Consider the following 20,772-nt stretch of genomic DNA (forward strand, 5'->3'; position numbering starts at 1 on the left):
ATACCCTCCTGAAAAAAGACTGGGTTATAGAAGACATCAAGGAGGGAATAAGGAAATTCTTAGAAAGCAACGAGAATGAAAATACTTCCTATCAAAACCTCTGGGACACAGCAAAAGCAGTGCTCAGAGGCCAATTTATATCGATAAATGCACACATACAAAAAGAAGAAAGAGCCAAAATCAGAGAACTGTCCCTACAACTTGAACAAATAGAAAGTGAGCAACAAAAGAACCCATCAGGCACCAGAAGAAAACAAATAATAAAAATTAGAGCTGAACTAAATGAATTAGAGAACAGAAAAACAATTGAAAGAATTAACAAAGCCAAAAGCTGGTTCTTTGAAAAAATTAACAAAATTGATAAACCATTGGCTAGACTGACTAAAGAAAAACAGGAAAGGAAACAAATAACCCGAATAAGAAATGAGAAGGACCACATCACAACAGAGCCAAATGAAATTAAAAGAATCATTTCAGATTACTATGAAATATTGTACTCTAACAAATTTGAAAACCTAGAAGAAATGGATAAATTCTTGGAAAAACACTACCTACCTAAACTAACACATTCAGAAGTAGAACAACTAAATAGACCCATAACCAAAAAAGAGATTGAAACGGTAATCAAAAAACTTCCAACAAAAAAAAGTCCTGGCCCGGATGGCTTCACTGCAGAGTTCTACCAAACCTTCAGAGAAGACTTAACACCACTACTACTGAAGGTATTTCAAAGCATAGAAAAAGACGGAATACTACCCAACTCACTCTATGAAGCTACCATCTCCCTGATACCAAAACCAGGTAAAGACATTACAAAAAAAGAAAATTATAGACCTATATCCCTCATGAACATTGATGCAAAAATCCTCAACAAAATTCTAGCCAATAGAATCCAACAACACATCAAAAAAATAATTCACCCTGATCAAGTGGGATTTATACCAGGTATGCAAGGCTGGTTTAGTATCAGAAAAACTATTAATGTAATCCATCACATAAATAAAACAAAAGATAAAAACCACATGATCTTATCAATTGATGCAGAAAAGGCATTTGACAAAGTTCAACACCCATTTATGATAAAAACTCTTACCAAAATAGGAACTGAAGGAAAATTCCTCAACATAATAAAGGGCATCTATGCAAAGCCAACAGCCAATATCACTCTAAATGGAGAGAACCTGAAAGCATTTCCCTTGAGAACGGGAACCAGACAAGGATGCCCTTTATCACCGCTCTTATTCAACATCGTACTTGAAGTCCTAGCCAGGGCAATTAGGCTAGACAAAGAAATAAAGGGTATCCCGATTGGCAAGAAGGAAGTAAAGCTATCACTATTTGCAGATGACATGATCGTATACACGGAAAACCCTAAGGAATCCTCCAGAAAACTACTGAAACTAATAGAAGAGTTTGGAAGAGTCTCAGGTTATAAAATAAACATACAAAAATCACTTGGATTCCTCTACATCAACAAAAAGAACACCGAAGAGGAAATAACCAAATCAATACCATTCACAGTAGCCCCCAAGAAGATAAGATACTTAGGAATAAATCTTACCAAGGATGTAAAAGACCTATACAAAGAAAACTACAAAGCTCTACTACAAGAAATTCAAAAGGACATACTTAAGTGGAAAAACGTACCCTGCTCATGGATAGGAAGACTTAACATAGTAAAAATGTCTATTCTACCAAAAACCATCTATACATATAACGCACTCCCGATCCAAATTCCAATGTCATATTTTAAGGGGATAGAGAAACAAATCACCAATTTCATATGGAAGGGAAAGAACCCCCGGATAAGCAAAGCATTACTGAAAAAGAAGAAGAAAGTGGGAGGCCTCACTCTACCTGATTTCAGAACCTATTATACAGCTACAGTAGTCAAAACAGCCTGGTACTGGTACAACAACAGGCACGTAGACCAACGGAACAGAATTGAGAACTCAGATATAAATCCATCCATGTATGAGCAGCTGATATTTGACAAAGGACCAGCGTCAGTTAATTGGGGAAAAGATAGTCTTTTTAACAAATGATGCTGGCATAACTGGATATCCATTTGCAAAAGAATGAAACAGGACCCACACCTCACACCATGCACAAAAACTAACTCCAAGTGGATCAAAGACCTAAACATAAAGACTAAAACGATAAAGATCATGGAAGAAAAAATAGGGACAACCCTAGGAGCCCTAATACAGGGCATAAACAGAATACAAAACATTACCAAAAATGATGAAGAGAAACCAGATAACTGGGAGCTCCTAAAAATCAAACACCTATGCTCATCTAAAGACTTCACCAAAAGAGTAAAAAGACCACCTACAGACTGGGAAAGAATATTCAGCTATGACATCTCAGACCAGCGCCTGATCTCTAAAATCTACATGATTCTGTGAAAACTCAACCACAAAAAGACAAACAACCCAATCAAGAAGTGGGCAAAGGATATGAACACACATTTCACTAAAGAAGATATTCAGGCAGCCAACAGATACATGAGAAAATGCTCCCGATCATTAGCCGTTAGAGAAATGCAAATTAAAACTACGATGAGATTCCATCTCACACCAACTAGACTGGCATTAATCCAAAAAACACAAAATAATAAATGTTGGAGAGGCTGTGGAGAGACTGGAACTCTCATACACTGCTGGTGGGAATGTAAAATGGTACAACCACTTTGGAAATCCATCTGGCGTCATCTTAAACAGTTAGAAATAGAACTACCATACAACCCAGAAATCCCACTCCTCGGAATATACCCTAGAGATACAAGAGCCTTCACACAAACAGATATATGCACACCCATGTTTATTGCAGCTCTGTTTACAATAGCAAAAAGTTGGAAGCAACCAAGGTGTCCGTCAACGGATGAAAGGGTAAATAAATTGTGGTATATTCACACAATGGAATACTACGCATCGATAAAGAACAGTGACGAATCTCTGAAACATTTCATAACATGGAGGAATCTGGAAGGCATTATGCTGAGCGAAATGAGTCAGAGGCAAAAGGACAAATATTGTATAAGACCACTATTATAAGATCTTGAGAAATAGAAAAAACTTAGAAGAACATATACTTTTGTGGTTACGAGGGGGGGAGGGAGGGAGGGAGGGAGAGGGTTTTTTATTGATCAATCAGTAGATAAGAACTGCTTTGGGTGAGGGGAAAGACAACACTCAATACAAGGAAGGTCAGCCCAATTGGACTGGACTAAAAGCAAAGAGGTTTCTGGGATAAAATGAATGCTTCAAAGGTCAGCGGACCAGGGGCTGGGGTCTGGGGAACATGGTTTGAGGGGACTTCTAAGTCAATGGGCAAAATAATTCTATTATGAAAACATTCTGCATCCCACTTTGAAATGTGGCGTCTGGGGTCCTAAATGCTAACAAGCGGCCATCTAAGATACATCAATTGGTCTCAACCCACCTGGAGCAAAGGAAAATGAAGAACACCAAGGTCACACAACAACTAAGAACCCAAGAGACAGAAAGGGCCACATGAACCAGAGACCTACATCACCCTGAGACCAGAAGAACTAGTTGGTGCCCAGCCACAATCGATGACTGCCCTGTCAGGGAGCACAACAGAGAACTCCTGAGGGAGCAGGAGATCAGTGGGATACAGACCCCAAATTCTCATAAAAAGACCATACCTAATGGTCTGACTGAGACTGGAGGAATCCCGGTGGCAATGCTCCCCAGACCTTTTGTTGGCACAGGACAGGAACCATCACTGAAGACAACTCAACAGACATGAAAGGGACTGGTCGGGGGGTGGGGGGGAGATGCTGATGAAGAGAGAGCTAATTAAATCAGGTGGACACTGGAGAGTGTGTTGGCAACTCTTGACTGGAGGGGGGATGGGAAGATAGAGAGAGAGGGAAGACGGCAAAATTGGCACGAAACGAGAGACTGAAAGGGCTGACTCAATAGGGGGAGAGCAAGTGGGAGAAGGGAGTAAGATACATGTAAACTTACATGTGACAGACTGATTGGAATTGTAAATGTTCACCTGAAGCTTAATAAAAGTTAATTAAAAAAAAAAAAAAACCAAAAAGATCATTTTGAACGTAGAGTTTGCAAAGTGAGCTCTTTGCCCACATATTGACTTTCTCCCTTCCGCTTTTGTTTTCTCAGCCTGTGTAATTCAGTAAGAAGTCATCGCTGTGGCTTTATGGTGTAAGGTTGCAGACAGCCCTTACGGAGATTGGCCATTTTCCTCCCTGGGCTTTCTCAGGGAATTCTTGCTGCCTCCGTGTTCAGGCCTGGTTGGAGTCTCATGATTTCATAGCCAGGTGAGATTTGTGTTCTCTCTTCAACCAGTCACAGCTTGGGTTTTGTTTTGCTTTATGAATTTGGCATACGCTAAGCTTTGGGGTAGTTCCAAATCAAAACAGCCAAATGTGGTTTACTGGGGTCATTGGAACCAATAGATGAGCGGAAGAGTTAGACAGCCAGAGGCCAAGCCCCAGCTCTCATCCTGAATGGGAAACCAAGTGTCTCTTCACTCACAGTCAGGACCGTAAGGACAAAGAATTAAATTGCTTTGACCCTACAGAGGCCATTTCAGAAATACAGCGTTCTTTTTGGACAGAATACTCATAATTCTCTCTTATCTTCAGCTATTACTCGGCCCTCTTAATGCTGTGCTGGTCTGATTAGAGTCTGTTGTCTTAAAAGGTTTTCTGAAATGTTTACTCTGGAAGCACATGGAACCTTCTCTGACAAGTAAAGCCCATGTTTCCACTATTTACTGAGACTGTTTGTTTTTACGTATCAAATGTCTCATGCCTTACCCAAATACTTTATTTGCCAATAAAGACACAAGACTTAAGTCTGAAGGAAAGGAAAGGGGAACCAGTGAAAGTCAGTGGAATCCCGGTAAGAGGGGAAATATTTCGTTAACTTTTTTTTTTTAAGTAGGTTTTTCAAGGGTATTAGAAAATTCCCCTAGAGTTGTTTCATTAGAAACAAAACACAATATGTGTCAGGGTACGAAAACAGGAAAGGGTGAGAGAGTAGCTGTTGTTTGATCATCTCAATCAAGAGGAAATTTGTCTGAGGTAAACAGTTCTCAGAAGCAGCAATAGTTTCTTGAGTTTGGTTTTTTAAAATGATTTTAGTATCTTCCAAGTCAGGCTGGACAAAAAGCTAAATACAGTTTAGGGCCATGAAAGCCAGTCTAAGTCAGTGCACTACCTCAGGACTTGAAAGAATTAACTCTGGAGCCAAAGTAGTGACTACTTTACTATCAGGGAGTAACTAAGAAGCAAGGAGAATTTGCCTCAAAAGCGTATATATAGACACAAATTTTAGCTAGGTTTAAGTAGAAACTGTCGTCTCTTCAGAACCAGAACTGGCAAAATGTCTCTTTCTCCTCATCGTCCAAGTAATCAAATGCCCTCAAGTTCCTAGTGTCTAACCTTCTCCCCAAATTCCTAGTTCAAACCCCCTCCATCAAAATTCTGCCTCTTCCCTCTGACATGATGTGCTGAAAAGGGTACAACATCACTTCTGTGGGATTCTTCCCCAAAATGCAGACACTCAATCTGATGGTGAGAAAACATCAGACAAACCCAAATTAAGGAACAGTCTGCAAAATAACTGGCCACTATGCCTCAAAAGTGTCAAGGTTTTGAAAGACAGACTGAGGAACTGTCACTGATTGGAGGGGTCTAAGGAAACATGACAACTAAATGCAAGTTGGCACCCTGGATTAGATCTCAGACCAGAAAAATAACATGAGTGAAAAAACGTGTGAAATTTGTATAACATCTGTAGTTTAGTTAATAATATTAATAGTAATAATTCCCTGGTTTTTGGAGGACGCTGGGTAAACTGTACATGTGAACTCGTTATACTGCTTTTGCAAGGGTTCTGCAAGTCTAAAATTATTTCCAAATAAAACTTTGGGTGTTTGTGTGTGTGTGTGTTTTAAAACTTCTAGGTCCTATTCGCTCAAGGACATCTGCTCAATAATAATAAGTAGTATTAAATGATCTATGAACTTTCTCCTGGTAATTTACTTGTTAGCCAATATGTGACCTTTCCAAGGTAATATAGTACATTAACTCAGTTAACATGGGTATGTTTCCAGAGAGGGTCTTTCAGGAGTTAGTGTAATTAAGAATGTCAATCTTTTGACAGAGTTAGCAGAGAAGATAATTTAGGTAAACAAGACTTTTCAAAGTTTTCAAATTATATAATATAGATAGGTAACATACGCAATACACAAGATAAACCCTTCATTTACTGGAATACACAACAGTCATTAAACACATGTGATTTCCTCAAAATTTGTTGAAAAACTTACGTAGGGCCTGAGTTGGATAGGTGATGGAAATATCAAAAGGAAGAAGATATGGTTCCTGTCCTAAATGAGTCAAAATAAATTGCAATGTAATAGAAGAAGGAACAGCAAATACAAGGGCATTTATTTGTTCATTTCTGGAATAGTCACTGAGATCCTACCTTGCTGCAGGTATTATTTTAGATTCTAGAAGTACAGTATTGAATATAACCTACAGTCTCACCTCTCAAGAAGCTGAGAAACAAAGGAATGAGTGATGTTGTAAAAATACTATAAACTCCAGGCTGGGAGAGTTTTATTTCTGGTAATATGGGAAATGAGATGTCTAAAGAAATCTTTCAGACTACGGAAGTTGGTAAAAATCTTAAATTTCTTCATTTTTGGCCTTAGAGATCGGTGCCTACATTTGAATAATAGTCAGATTAACTGGTCTTCCTTGTATGCATATAGATATTATCCTGTCACTGACAGCATTGTACTTCAGACAGATCTCAAAATGTTCTTTTTGACAATGAATACAATGCCATTCCTCTTTAATTTGTCATTTTTTTTTTTTAACATAGTAGACCGTATGATCATCTGATTCGAAATGGCCAATACCAGTCCATTTCAGTTCGCTAATGCCTAGGATATCGATATTTTTGCATTCCATTTCATTTTTGACGATTTCCAATTTCCCTAGATTTATACATTCCTTAGAAGGAAGGATGGCGAGACTATGTCTCACATACTTTGGATATGTTATCAGGAGGGAACAGTCCCTGGAGAAGGACATCATGCTTGGTAAAGTACAGGGTCAGGAAAAAAGAGAAAGACCCTCAACGAGATGGATTGACACAGTGGCTGCAACAATGGTTTCAAGCATAACGATTGTGGGGAGGGTGCAGGACTGGGCAGTGTTTCATTCTGTTGTACAGAGGGTCACTATGAGTCAAAACCAACTTGATGGCACCTAACAACACAACAACAAAGAAACCTTCACCAGTTACCAGTTGCTATCAAGTTGACTCTGACTCATGGTGACCCCATGTGAGTCAAAGTAGAACTGTGCTCCATAGGGTTTTTAATGGCTGATTTTTTGGAAGTAGATCTCCAGGCCGTAGTTCTGAGTACCTCGGGGTGGACTCGAACTCCAACATTTCAGTTAGCAGCCAAGTGCTTTAACCATTTGCACTACCCATGGACTCCAAAGAAACCCTAAGCATCTAAAAATGCCAGATAAAATATTTAAAACAAAGTATTTCTAAATGCAGAGCTGAGCTAGTAGGAGAGAAGGGGAAGTCCTAAAAGGCCAGCAATGAGATGAGTGATGATACCTGGGCAGTGGAGCCAAATAGATCATTAATCACAATAAATGAAAGCCTTACACATGAATATAGAAGCAAAAATCCTAAGCAAAAGATTGACAAGCAGAATCACATATAGTACATATATTACATCGTAATGAAGGTAACTTTATTCCAGGAGTGCAAGGTTAGTTCAAACTCAGAAAATCTACTAATGCAATTTGTATAACAGATTTAAGCATGAAAATATGATCATCTTAATAGATTCAGAAAAACCATTCAGTGAAATTCAACACGCAGCAGACCAGGAACAAAAGGGAACTTCCTTAACTTGATCAAAACTGTGCATGAAGAATGACGGCAAATATCTTGCTTAAAGTTAAAATTATTCCCTTTGAAATCAGGAACAACTCAAGGACATCCTTTTTTACTTCTATTCAATATTGTGTTAAAAGTCTTAGTCATCCTAGATAAGCAAGAAAAAGATATAAGAAGTGGAAAGAAATAAAATTGCTACTATATGCAGATGATACGATTACATAGAAAACCTGAAAAATCTACAGAGTATTATCAATAGAGACTCGAGCAAGGTTAAAAAAAACCCATTGCCGTTGAGTCGATTCCGACTCATAGCAACTCTATAGGACAGAGTAGAACTGCCCCCTAGAGTTTCCAAGGAGCGCCTGGTGGATTTGAACTGCTGACCTTTTGGTTAGCAGCTGTAGCACTTGATCACTACACCACCAGGGTTTCCTTAGCAAGGTTAAAAACTAGACACAAAATCAATTTGGAAAAGTCAATTATATTCTCTATACCAATTACAAAGATTTAGAGTTTTAATTTTAAAAAGATGCCACTTATACCATACTTAGGAATAAAAAAAAAAAAAAAAAAGATGTACAATACCAGCCTGCAAAAAAAAAAAAATTATAAATGTGTCTTAAATACATTTGGCAAAAATTTAAAAAATGTAATATACGGTAATGAAAGAAAATTTAGAAAATCCAAATAAGCTAAAAAATAAATAAATAAAAATTACCTATAATCCCAAAACCCCAACTACTATTAAAGTTCTGGGATGCACCCTGACAGATTTTTTAAAAATACAAATACATAGTAAAAAAAATTAAAAATAAAAAAAGACATTTGAAATTACCTAAATAAGTGGATCAGAAGGAAGGCTCAATTTTATAAAGATGTCAATTCTTACAAAATTAATTTACAGATTTAATGAAATTCCAGTCAAAACCCCCAAATAATTTTTCTTGAACATTCACAAGCTAATTATGAAATTTATATGAAAGGGCAGAGAGTTTATTATAGTCAAAACACCCTTAATGTAGATAAAGAAGGTAGGAGTATGTTCCCAACCAGATATTAAGATTTACTACAATGCTGTATTAATTAAGATAGTGTGGTCTTCTCACAAGGGTAGACAAAGAGGCCAATGGAACAGAGTGAAGAGCCCAGAGCCAGACCTATGTACTGATAAAAACGTGGTATTTTTGGAAGTAAAATTGCAGATGAAAGGCTGGACTATTCACAAATAGTGTAGGACTCCTAGTTATCACTGTAAAAAAAAAAAAAAATTATATCAGCTTCCTACTTCATAAAAGACTCAAAAATTAATTCTTGATGAATCAAGTATTTAAATGGGGAAAGCAAAATTTTAAACTTTAAGAACACTATCACTATCTTAGGAAATACATACTGACCCATTTAAGAGGCAAAGGACCTTAATTTATTTATCTCACCTTTAAATATTAAGAGAATGAGAAAGTAAGTGGAGGTAAAATCTGAACAGTATGTGAACCTGGGTACGGGGTATACTGATATCCTTTGTACTGTTTTGGTAATTTATCTATAAGCTTAAAATTATTTCCAAATAAAAGATTTAAAAAAAAAAAAAAAACTTTTACAAGAAAATATAGGACATCTTTTTCATCTCAGGGTACAGAAGCCATTCTTAAACACAATTTAAAAGGTAAAAATCATAAAGGAAAATATTGACAAAATCAATTACATTAGAATAAAACTTTCTGTTAATTAAAAGACATCATAAAGAGAAAGAAAATAGATATCATCAACTGGGAGAAGATATTTGCCACACACAAAGCTGACAAACGATCACGAATATATAAAGAACTCCTAAGAATCAGCAACAGATACGTATACCAAAAAAAAAAAAGACCCAAATCCAGTGCCGTCGAGTTGATTATGACTCATAGTTACTATACAAGTACGAAGCACAGCCAGAGTGCTCCTTAGAAGCAAGGATGGCAAGACTTCATCTCATGTACTTTGGACATGTTATCGTGTTACCCTTGGAGAAGGATATCATACTTGGTAAAGTAAGAGGGTTAGTGAAATAAAGGAAGACCCTCAACAAGATGGATTGACACAGTGGCTGCAACAATGGGCTCAAGCATAAAAGCAATTTTTGAGGATGGTGCATGACCGGGCAGTATTTCCTTCTGTTGTACATACGGTTGCTATGAATTGGAACTCACTCAAAGGCACCTAACAACAACAACATAGCTTACTATGTGCCAAGTTCTATTCAAAAATAAACAACCCAATGGGGGCGGGGGGAGAAGAAACATTTCACAAAAGAAAAAAAAACAAATGTTAATAAATAGTAAAATATGCTCAACTCATTTGTAATCAGAAATGCAAATTAAACTCCCAATGACACATAATTTCAGAGCCACATCACTGACAAGTACTAAAAAGCTTGAAAATATCAAGTGTTCAGAAAGATGTGGAGCAAAGGGATGTCACATAGGCTGAAAGACATGGTAGAAATCAGTACAACCACTTCAGCATCACCTATTGAAGGTGACCCCTCCTTTTCACTCGTAGATACTTATGTTGTGATGGAGTAGACAGCAGCTGAGCACTTACAGACAGTAGCGAAATTCTTGCACATATTCACCAGGAGACAAGTGTAAGATTATTTATCATGGTGCCATTTGTAATATATGAAAACAACCTGCAGTTTTCATCATCAGTGAAATGAATTAATAAACTGTGGTATATTCATAGAACAGTATACCAAATATGGCAGCAAGAATGAGTCAGAATAATGTTAAGAAAGTGAAGTAAGTCCCTGAAATACATATCCAAGAAGTCAGGAAAAGATGACATTTGAAAAATGAGGAGTTAGACAAAGAGAGTTGTTCTGGTCGCGGTTAAATTAGAGGCGGGGCCAAGATGGCGGAATAGGCAGATGCTTCCAGTGATCCCTCTTACAACAAAGACCCAAAAAAACAAGTGAAACAATTATATGTATATGACAATCTAGGTGCCCTGAACATCAAAGGCAAAGTTAGAAAACGGACTGAGTGGCAGGGGGAGTTACCAGATCTAAATCGCTGGAATCCCTCAGGCACCATTCCTGGGAGTGGCTGTGGTGGGCTAGTGGTAGCGTTTAGCCGCAGTTTCCTCGGGGAGAAACAGCCAGCCACACAGCCTACTCATACCTCCGGAACCAGAGAAGAACAGCACTCTCAGCCAAAGCTGAGCACTTGCATATATTTTACCACGCCCCCCACCCCCAAGCCAGCTTCAGTGGCTGTTGATTTCCCTGAGCCTGAGATAGGTCCTGTGGAGTGTCCTGAGCCATTCTCACGGCCTTGGAGAAGGAATAGATTCACAGTTGGGGCAAAAGATAATTTACCAGTGCCACTGACCTGGGGAGTTCAGGACAGAAGCGGCTCCTGTCCAGGCATAAAGGGTCCATGCACATCAACTACCTTTCCCCTCTTCATGGACCTGTATGAGCCTATTTCAGGAGAATAAGCCCTTGTTGGCAGACTGCAAGTGTTTCAGCTGTGCGGTGGAGAGGTGGGTGAGTGATGTTTGACATCACTTTGCCTGTTAAACAGGGTCCTCACCTACCGACATCAGGGCCCTAAAGACTGGTGGCTCCACTCAGGTCACCACCTACCTGTGACAGGGGTCCAAGGATAACTGGTGCCTCCCAGTCCTTACAATCAAAAGCATTGGGTACCCATGGTCCATCTGCAGAACCCACCCATCTGTACACTCTAGGGAACAGGGATGCACTTTCCTCAAAGACACTTGGACAGTTGTCAGCCCCCTGCCTTGTTCACAGCATGACCCCTGCTGCAAACAGATACTTGTACCTACACCAATCACCCCTGCCCCTCTAAGACTGTAGGACAGAGCCTACCTGGACACCTGAGCTAAATCCATACAAGAAAAGTGAATGGACTCCTAGGCTCATACACCTGGTAACAGTTTTAGCCACCTGTTGACAGGACGGCAGAGCTTCAAAGGCAAAAATAATCAAGCTAGCTGACTCAAGGAACCGATTTGGGCATATCGAAACAAAGCAAGAAGCTAGGATACAGTAAGCAAACATAAAATAAACTAATACAATAACTTATAGATGGCTTGGAGACAACAGTCAATATGAAATCATATAAAGCAGCAGACCACGATTGCTTCAAAAAGCTCTCAAAACAAAGAATCAAGGGATCTTCTGGATGAAGGTGCCTTCCTGGAATTACTGGATGCAGAATAAAAAAGATTAATATACAGAACTCTTCAAGACATCAGGAAAAAGATTAGGAAGGAGATCAGGCAATACGCAGAACAAGCCAAGGAACACACAGACAAAGCAGCTTATTCAAGAACATAATGAAAACATAATGAAAAATTTAATAAGCTGCAAGAATCCATAGACAGCAATCAGAAATTCAGAAGATTAAAACAAAATTACAGAATTGGACAACTCAATAGAAAGTCAGAGGAGCAGAACTGAGCAAATGGAAGGCAGAATTGGTGAGACTGAAGACAAAGCACTTGGCAGGTAAAAGAATTTAAGAAAATGAAGAAAACTTAAGAATCATGTGGGACTCTATAAGAAGAATAACCTACGAGTGATTGGAGTATCAGAACAGGGAGGGATATCAGAAAATACAGAGAGAATTGTTGAAGATTTGTTGAGAGAAAACTTCCCTGATACCATGAAAGATGAGAAGATATCTATCCAAGATGCTCATCGAGCCCCACATAAAGTAGATCTTAAAAGAAAGTCACCAAGACATATTACAATCAAACTTGCAAAAATGAAGATAAAGGGAGAATTTTAAGAGCAGTTAGGGATAAACAAAAAGTCACCTACAAAGGAGAGTTAGTGAGAATAAGCTCGAACTACTTAGCAGAAACCATGCAGGCAAGAAGGCAATGGGATGACTTATATAAAGCATTGAAGGACAAAAATTGCCAGCCAAGAGTCATATATCCAGCAAAAATGTCTCTCAAATATGAAGGTGAAATTAGGACATTTCCAGATAAACAGAAGTTTAGGGAATTTGTTAAAACCAAACCAAAACTACTAGAAATACTAAAGGGAGGTCTTTGGTTAGAAAATCAATACTATCAGGTATCAACCCAAGACTAGAACACTGGACAGAACAATCACATGTCAACACAGACAGGGAAATCGCAAAAACAAATCAAGAATAAACGTTCAAAACAGGAAACAGTGATGTCATTAGGTAAAAGAAGACAACATTAAAACAATAAAGAGGGACTGAGAAATGTAGTCATAGATCTTTCTTATGGAGAGGAAGACAAGGTGATATAAAGAAATAAAATTTAGGTTTAAACTTAGAAAAATAGGGGTAAATAATAAGGTAACCACAAAGGAGACTGACAATCGTACTCATCAAAATAAAATTCAAGAAAAAATAAAGATTCAGCAGAAACAAAAATGAATAAGAGGAAAAGACAATATGTAAAGATAAACTACTCAGCACGAAAATGTAAGTGGCAAAAAGAAACTGTCAACAATACCCAAAAAAGACATCAAAATTACAGCACATACCTATACCTATGCCTACAAACTCATGCTTATCCGTAATTACGCTGAAGGTAAATGGACTAAATGCAGTAATAAAGAGACAGAGAGTGGCAAAATGGATAAAAAAAATATGATCCATCTATATGCTGACTACAAGAGACACACTTTAGACTTAGAGACACAAACTAAAACTCAAAGGATGGAAAAAAATATATCAAGCAAACAACAATCAAAAAAGAGCAGGAGTGGCAATATTAATTTCTGACGAAATACAGTTTAAAGTTAAATCCACCACAAGGATAAAGATGGACACTATATAATGATTAAAGGGACAATATACTGGGAGGATATAACCATATTAAATATTTATGCACCCAATGACAGGGCTGCAAGATACATAAAACAAACTCTAACAGCATTGAAAATAAGACAGACAGCTCCACAATAATAATAGGAGACTTCAACATACCACTTTTGGTGAAGGACAGGACATGCAGAAAGAAGCTCAATAAAGACACAATCAACCAAATTTACCTCATAGACATATACAGAACACTCCACCCAACAGCAGCCAAGTATACTTTGTTTTCTAGTGCACATGGAACATACTCTAGAATAGACCACATATTAGGTCATAAAGCAAGCCTTAGCAGAACCCAAAGCATTGAAATATTACAAAGCATCTTCTCTGCCCTTAAGTCCATAAAAGTAGAAGTCAATACCAGAAAAAGCAGGGAAAAGAAATCAAACACTTGGAAACTGAACAACACCCTGCTCAAAAACGTCTGGGTTAGAAGACATCAAGGGTGGAATGAAGAAATTCATAGAATCCAATGAGAATGAAAATACTTCCTATCAGAACCTTTGGGACACAGCAAAAGCAGTGCTCAGAGATCAATTTATATCAATAAATGCACACATCCAAAAAGAAGAAAGGGCCAAAATCAAAGAATTGTCCCTACAACTTGAACAAATAGAAAGAGAGCAACAGAAGGAACCCTCAGGTACCAGAAGAAAGCAAATAATAAAAATTAGAACAGAATTAAATGAAATAGAGAACAGAAAAACAATTGAAAGAATTAACAAGACCAAAAGCTGGTTCTTTGAAAAAATTAACAAAATTGATAAACCATGGGCCAAACTGACAAAAGAAAAACAGGAGAGGAAGCAAATAACCCAAATAAGAAATGAGATGGGCAATATTACAACAGACCCAACTGAAATGAAAAGAATCATAACAGATTACTACAAAAAATTGTACTTTAACAAATTTGAAAACCTAGAAGAAATGGATGAATTTCTAGAAACACACTACCTACCTAAACTAACACAAACAGAGGTAGAACAACTAAATAAACCCATAACAAAAGAAGAGATTGAAAAGGTAATCAAAAAACTCCCAACAAAAAAAAAGCCCTGGACAGGATGGCTTCACTGGAAAGTTCTACCAAACTTTCAGAGACGAGTTAACACCACTACTACTAAAGGTATTTCAGAGCATAGGAAAGGACAGAATACTCCCAAACTCATTCTATGAAGCCAGCGTAACCCTGATACCAAAACCAAGTAAAAAACAAAAAAAGAAAATTGCAGACCTACATCCCTCATGAACTTAGATGCAAAAATTCTCAACAAAATTCTAGCCAATAGAATTCAACAACATATCAAAAAAATAATTCACCATGACCAGGTGGGATTCATACCAGGTATGCAGGGATGGTTCAACATTAGAAAAGCAATCAATGTAATCCACCATATAAATAAAACAAAAGACAAGAACCACATGATCTTATTAGTTGATGCAGAAAAGGCATTTGAGAAAGTTCAACACACATTCATGATAAAAATTCTCAGCAAAATAGGAAAAGAAGGAAAATTCCTCAACATAATAAAGGGCAATTACACAAAGCCAATAGCCAACGTCATCCTAAATGGAGAGAGATCGAAACCATTCCCCTTGAGAACGGGAACCAGACAAGGATGTCCTTTATCACCACTCTTATTCAACACTGTGCTGAAGGTCCTAGCCACAGCAATTAGGCTAGATAAAGAAATAAAGGGCATCCAGATTGCTAAGGAAGAAGTAAAAGTATCTCTATTTGCAGGTGACATGATCTTATACACAGAAAACCCTAAAGAATCCTCAAGAAAACTACTGGAACTAATAGAAGAGTTCACCGTAGTATCAGGATACAAGAGCAACATACGAAAATCAGTTGGATTCTTCTACACCAACAGAAAGAACACTGAAGAGGAAATCACCAAATCAGTACCATTTACAGTAGCCCCCAAGAAGATAAAATACTTAGGAATAAATGTTACAAAAGATGTAAAAGACCTATATAAAGAAAACTACAAGACACTACTGCAAGAAACCAAAAGGGACCTACGTAAGTGGAAAAACACACCTTGCTCATGGATAGGAAGATTTAACATTGTAAAAATGTCTATTCTGCCAAAAGCCATCTACAGATACAATGCAATTCTGATCCAAATTCCAACGGCACATTTTAATGAGATGGAGAAACAAATAACCAGCTTCATATGGAAGGAAAGAGGCCCCGGATAAGTAAAGCATTACTGAAAAAGAAGAACAAAGTGAGAGGCCTCACACTACCTGATTTAGAGCCTATTATACTGCCACAATAGTCAAAACAGCCTGGTACTGGTAAAACAACAGATACTTAGACCAATGGGACAGAATTGAGAACCCAGACATAAATCCATCCATATATGAACAACTGATATTTGACAAAGGCCCAAAGTCAGTTAAATGGGGAAAAGACAGTCTTTTTAACAAAGAGTGCTGGCATAACTGGATATCCACCTGCAAAAAAAATGGAACAAGACCCATACCTCACTCCATGCACAAAAACAAACTCAAAATGGATCAAAGACCTAAATATAAAATCTAAAATGATAAAGAACATGGAAGTAAAAATAGGGACAACTCTAGGAGCCCTAATACATGGCATAAACAGTATACAAAACATTACTAACAATGCAGAAGAAAAACTAGATAACTGGGAGCTCCTAAAAATCAAACACCTATGCTCATCCAAAGACTTCACCAAAAGAGTAAAAAGATCACCTACAGGCTGGGAAAAAGTTTTTAGCTTTGACATTTCTGATCAGCATCTGATTTCTAAAATCTACATGATACTGCAAAAACTCAACTACAAAGAGACAAATAACCCAATTAAAAGATGGGCAACAGATACGAACAGGCACTTCTCTAAAGAAGACATTCAGGTAGCTAACAGATACATGAGGAATTGCTCACAATCATTAGCCATTAGAGAAATGCAAATCAAAACTGCAATGAGATTCCATCTCACTCCAACAAGGCTGGCATTATTCCAAAAAACACAGAATAATAAAAGTTGGAAAGGTTGTGGAGAGACTGGGAAGACTTATCCACTGCTGATGGGAATGTAAAATAATGCAACCACTTTGGAAATTGATTTGTCACTTCTGTAAAAAGCTAGAAATAGAACCACCATACGATCCAGCAATCCCACTCCTTGGAGTACATCCTAGAGATATAAAAGCCCTTACACGAACAGATATATGCACACCCATGTTTACTGCAGCACTGTTTACAACAGCCAGAAAATGGAAGCAAGCAACGTGCCCATCAACGGATGAATGGGTAGATTCACACGATGGAATATTACACATCGATAAAGAACAATGATGAATCTGTGAAACATTTCATAACATGGAGGAATCTGGAAGGTATTATGCTGAGTGAAATTAGTCAGTTGCAAAAGGACAAATATGGCAAAGGCCACTATTATAAGAACTTGAGAAATAGTTTAAACAGAGAAGAAAATATTCTTTGATGGTTACGAGAGTGTGGAGGGAGGGAGGGAGAGTTCATTAATTAGGTAGTAGACAAGAATTACTGTAGGTGAAGGAAAAGACGACACAATACAGGCGAGGTCAGCACAACTGGACCTAAATAAAAGCAAAGAAGTTTCCTAAATAAACAACTCTTCCAAGGCCAGCGTAGCGGGCGGTGGGCGGGTTTGGGGACCATGGTTTCAGGGGACATCTAGGTCAATTGGCATAATAAAATCTATTAAGAAAACAGTCTGCATCCCACTTTGGAGAGTGGCATCTGGGGTCTTAAACACTAGCAAGCAGCCATCTAAGATGCATCAATTGGTCTCAACTCACCTGGACCAAAGGAGAAAGAAGAACACCAAAGACACAAGGTAATTATGAGCCCAAGAGACAGAAAGGGCTGCACAAACCAGAGACTACATTAGCCTGAGACCAGAAGAACTAGATGGTGCCCAGCTATAACCGATGACTGCCCTGACAGGGAATACAGCAGAGAACCCCTGAAGGAGCAGGAGAGCAGTGGGATGCAGGCCCCAAATTCTCATAAAAAGACCAGACTTAATGGTCTGACTGAGACTAGAAGGACCCCGGGGGTCATGGTCCCCAGACCTTCTGTTAGCCCAAAACAGGAACCATTCCCAAAGCCAACTCTTCAGACAGGGATTGGACTGGACTATGGGATAGAAAATGGTACTGGTGAGGAGTGAGCTTCTTGGATCAAGTAGACACATGAGACTATGTTGGCATCTCCTGTCTGGAGGGGAGATGGGAGGGCAGAGGGGGTCAGAAGCTGACCGAATGGACACAAAAAGAGAGAGTGGAGGGAAGGAGTGTGGTGTCTCATTAGGGGGAGAGCAACTAGGAGTATTTAGCAAGGTGTATATAAATTTTTATATGAGAGACTGACAATTTGTAAATTTTCCCTTAATACACCATAAAAAGTAAAAAAAAAATGTTCTGGTCACAAAGACAGAGAACCAAATTAAAAAAAACAAACAAACCATTGCTGTAGAGTAGATTCTGACTCATGGCGACACCAAGTGTTATGGAGTAGAACTGCTTCATAGATTTTTCTTGACTGCAATCTTCACGGAAGCAGATCTCCGAGTCTTTCTTCTGTGGCACCACTGGATGGGTTCAAATCACCAAGCTTGAGGTTAATGGTTGAGCACAAACCATGTGTCACCCACAGAGCCCCAGGCGAGTCCTAGACAAGGAATGGCATGACCTGTTTAGGGGCTGCACTTGCCTCTCCCCTCCGTATCCCCTGTTTCCCTAATATGGAGCTCTGTCTTCCATGGATTGACTTCTGGATAGCTCTTTATGAACCATAAGAAATTCTGCGTCAGTAATTCCTTGTTGGGAATAATTAAAGTTGGAAAGCAAATAGAAGGAGTAAAGCAGTTAGAAAGAACTAGAGATTTTTACCATCAATTCCTCGCTAGGAAGCCAGGTAGGGAAATTGAAATCCTGGACTGACCTCCAGGAGCTTCCCCAAGGAGGAAAAGTGCATAGATGAGTGTAAGACATGCTTCAACGTGAAGATTATGAAGTCAAAATGAAGATTACGTTAACCTGGACATTGGAGAGGGGTTTTGAAAATCAAAAACAACTAAATTCAGGTTTTCCCTGAGCTTTTTCCGTCTCAAGTCCTTAAGTTACTCTACATCTCTGAGATCACCGTGGCAATCATCAATTGATTTTTTAAAAGTCAGAGGGTATTTGTGTTGAGAAAGAAATGTTTACTATAAAAAACGAACAAAAAAACCAAACCCATTGCCATTGAGTTTGATTCTGACTCATAGCAACCCTATAGGACAGGTCAGAACTGCTCCATAGGGTTTCCAAGGAGCGCCTGGTGGATTCGAACTGCCGACATTTTGTTCAGCAGCCGTAGCTCTTAACCACTCATGCCACCAGGGTTTCCATGTAGTGGGGCTTAAAATTAGTATTCAACTTATTAAACCTATAAATTAAGAATCTCAGTTTTTATAATCTTTTAAATTCAGCTTGCAAGCCTTTCTTTTTAATTTAGAAATACAGTAATTATCCAAAAATAAGAAGAGACATTTTAACATTCCTTGATTAATGTTTAAATTAACTCATATATTAAAGATTAGGTTCTCCTCTCTTAAGTAACTAATAAAATTTCCTTGGAGATTTCATACAAGTATGAATGTAATACACGAGAATTTCTCAAACGCTTCAAACGCCTATCAAGCAGATTTAGCAAATTTAATAAGTACATTCTTTCCTAGCACTTAATCAGCTATTCTAACACTAATAAACTTTAAAACAGAGTAAAACCAATTTTAATCTCACATATCTTAAAATCAGATAAAGCATACTCAACGTAGCGTAGTAATGACAAAGCTTATTACACTCATACTACTCCTAACAGTGCATGCCTTAGATAGCGATATCGGTATCCCATCAATCTCTTTATCCTGGGGCTAAGAACCTACCCAGTGAAGAAGGACAGCACCCTCCCTCTGGCTGACCACAGCAACTAAAGCAGAATTCGCTTACAGATCTTGCCACTGGACTGGGTACTGCTGCCCAACCGCACACGCCACAGGTCGCCAGGCTGAGTCCTGGCTGAACCGGAAGCGCTGTCTGCTTACCCAATTACTTACTGAAAAGCTTTCACAATATTTCCCTGCATACACACACTCTCCCTCCAGTTCGCTGCCCCACCCAGACTGCAATATCTTTACATGTTTTCATTTGTGAAATTCAGCGACTTCTCAATGTTTTATTTCTCATCTGTTTTATCGTGTCTGTAATCATTTATTTACACAAAGCAAACCCAGAGGGGGGAATTAATGCTCTGAATCATACATTCAGAAAAACATTGGCCATTTGGTTAGAAGATGAGCCAGTCAAAAATTAGCCTTAGAATATGAATTATCGACAATAAATAATAAGTTTTGCAAACATCTTGAAACTGTGGGTGAGGGATTTTCCAAATTGTTTTCTGACAAGCAGGGGCTGGTAAATAAAAATTACTTCAGTGCGCATAACTAGCTTGAGATATGTAAAACACCTTTGTCTTTAACTAGCACAGTGCCACACACACACATACGTGTGTGTGTATGTGTGTGTGTAGGTTTCTTATACCCTTACTGCCAACATCCACCCCTCTTTCAACATGTGACCAGACTGTGTCCAGGCCTCACGTGGGGTGGGGGGGGCACAGATGCTACCATAGTAACAGAGATAATATAAACGTAATCAGTACTTGTCCCTGGGTGGTGGAAACAGTTAACACACTTGGCTGATAACCAATAGGTTGGAGTCCTCCCAGAGGTGCCTTGGAGGAAAGGCCTGGCAATCTACTTCCCAAAAAGCAGCCATTGAAAACCCTATGGAGCACAGCTCTACTCTGACACACATGGAGTCACCATGAGTCAGAATCAACTCTACGGCAACTGGTGATCGGTTCTTTGCCCCACCTACTAGTAGTGCAAGGCCTTG

General features: G+C 38.5%; 1 long non-coding RNA gene across 6 annotated transcripts in view; it reads right to left on the reverse strand.

Annotated features, from left to right (window-relative positions):
- Positions 1-20,428, reverse strand: part of LOC135232547 (uncharacterized) — a 90,857-nt gene extending 70,429 nt beyond the window's left edge. For 5 of the 6 annotated variants that reach the window (XR_010323091.1, XR_010323088.1, XR_010323087.1 and 2 more), the window contains exons 1-2: positions 19,761-20,428; positions 18,297-18,422 (exon numbers count right to left, since the gene is read on the reverse strand). This is a non-coding gene — a long non-coding RNA (uncharacterized LOC135232547). The remainder of the gene's footprint in view (positions 1-18,296; positions 18,423-19,760) is intronic. The other variant, XR_010323092.1, reaches the window with a different exon arrangement.
- Positions 20,429-20,772: the final 344 nt, after the last annotated feature.

This window comes from Loxodonta africana, chromosome 1 (genome assembly GCF_030014295.1).
Source record: "Loxodonta africana isolate mLoxAfr1 chromosome 1, mLoxAfr1.hap2, whole genome shotgun sequence".
Lineage (NCBI taxonomy): Eukaryota > Metazoa > Chordata > Mammalia > Proboscidea > Elephantidae > Loxodonta > Loxodonta africana.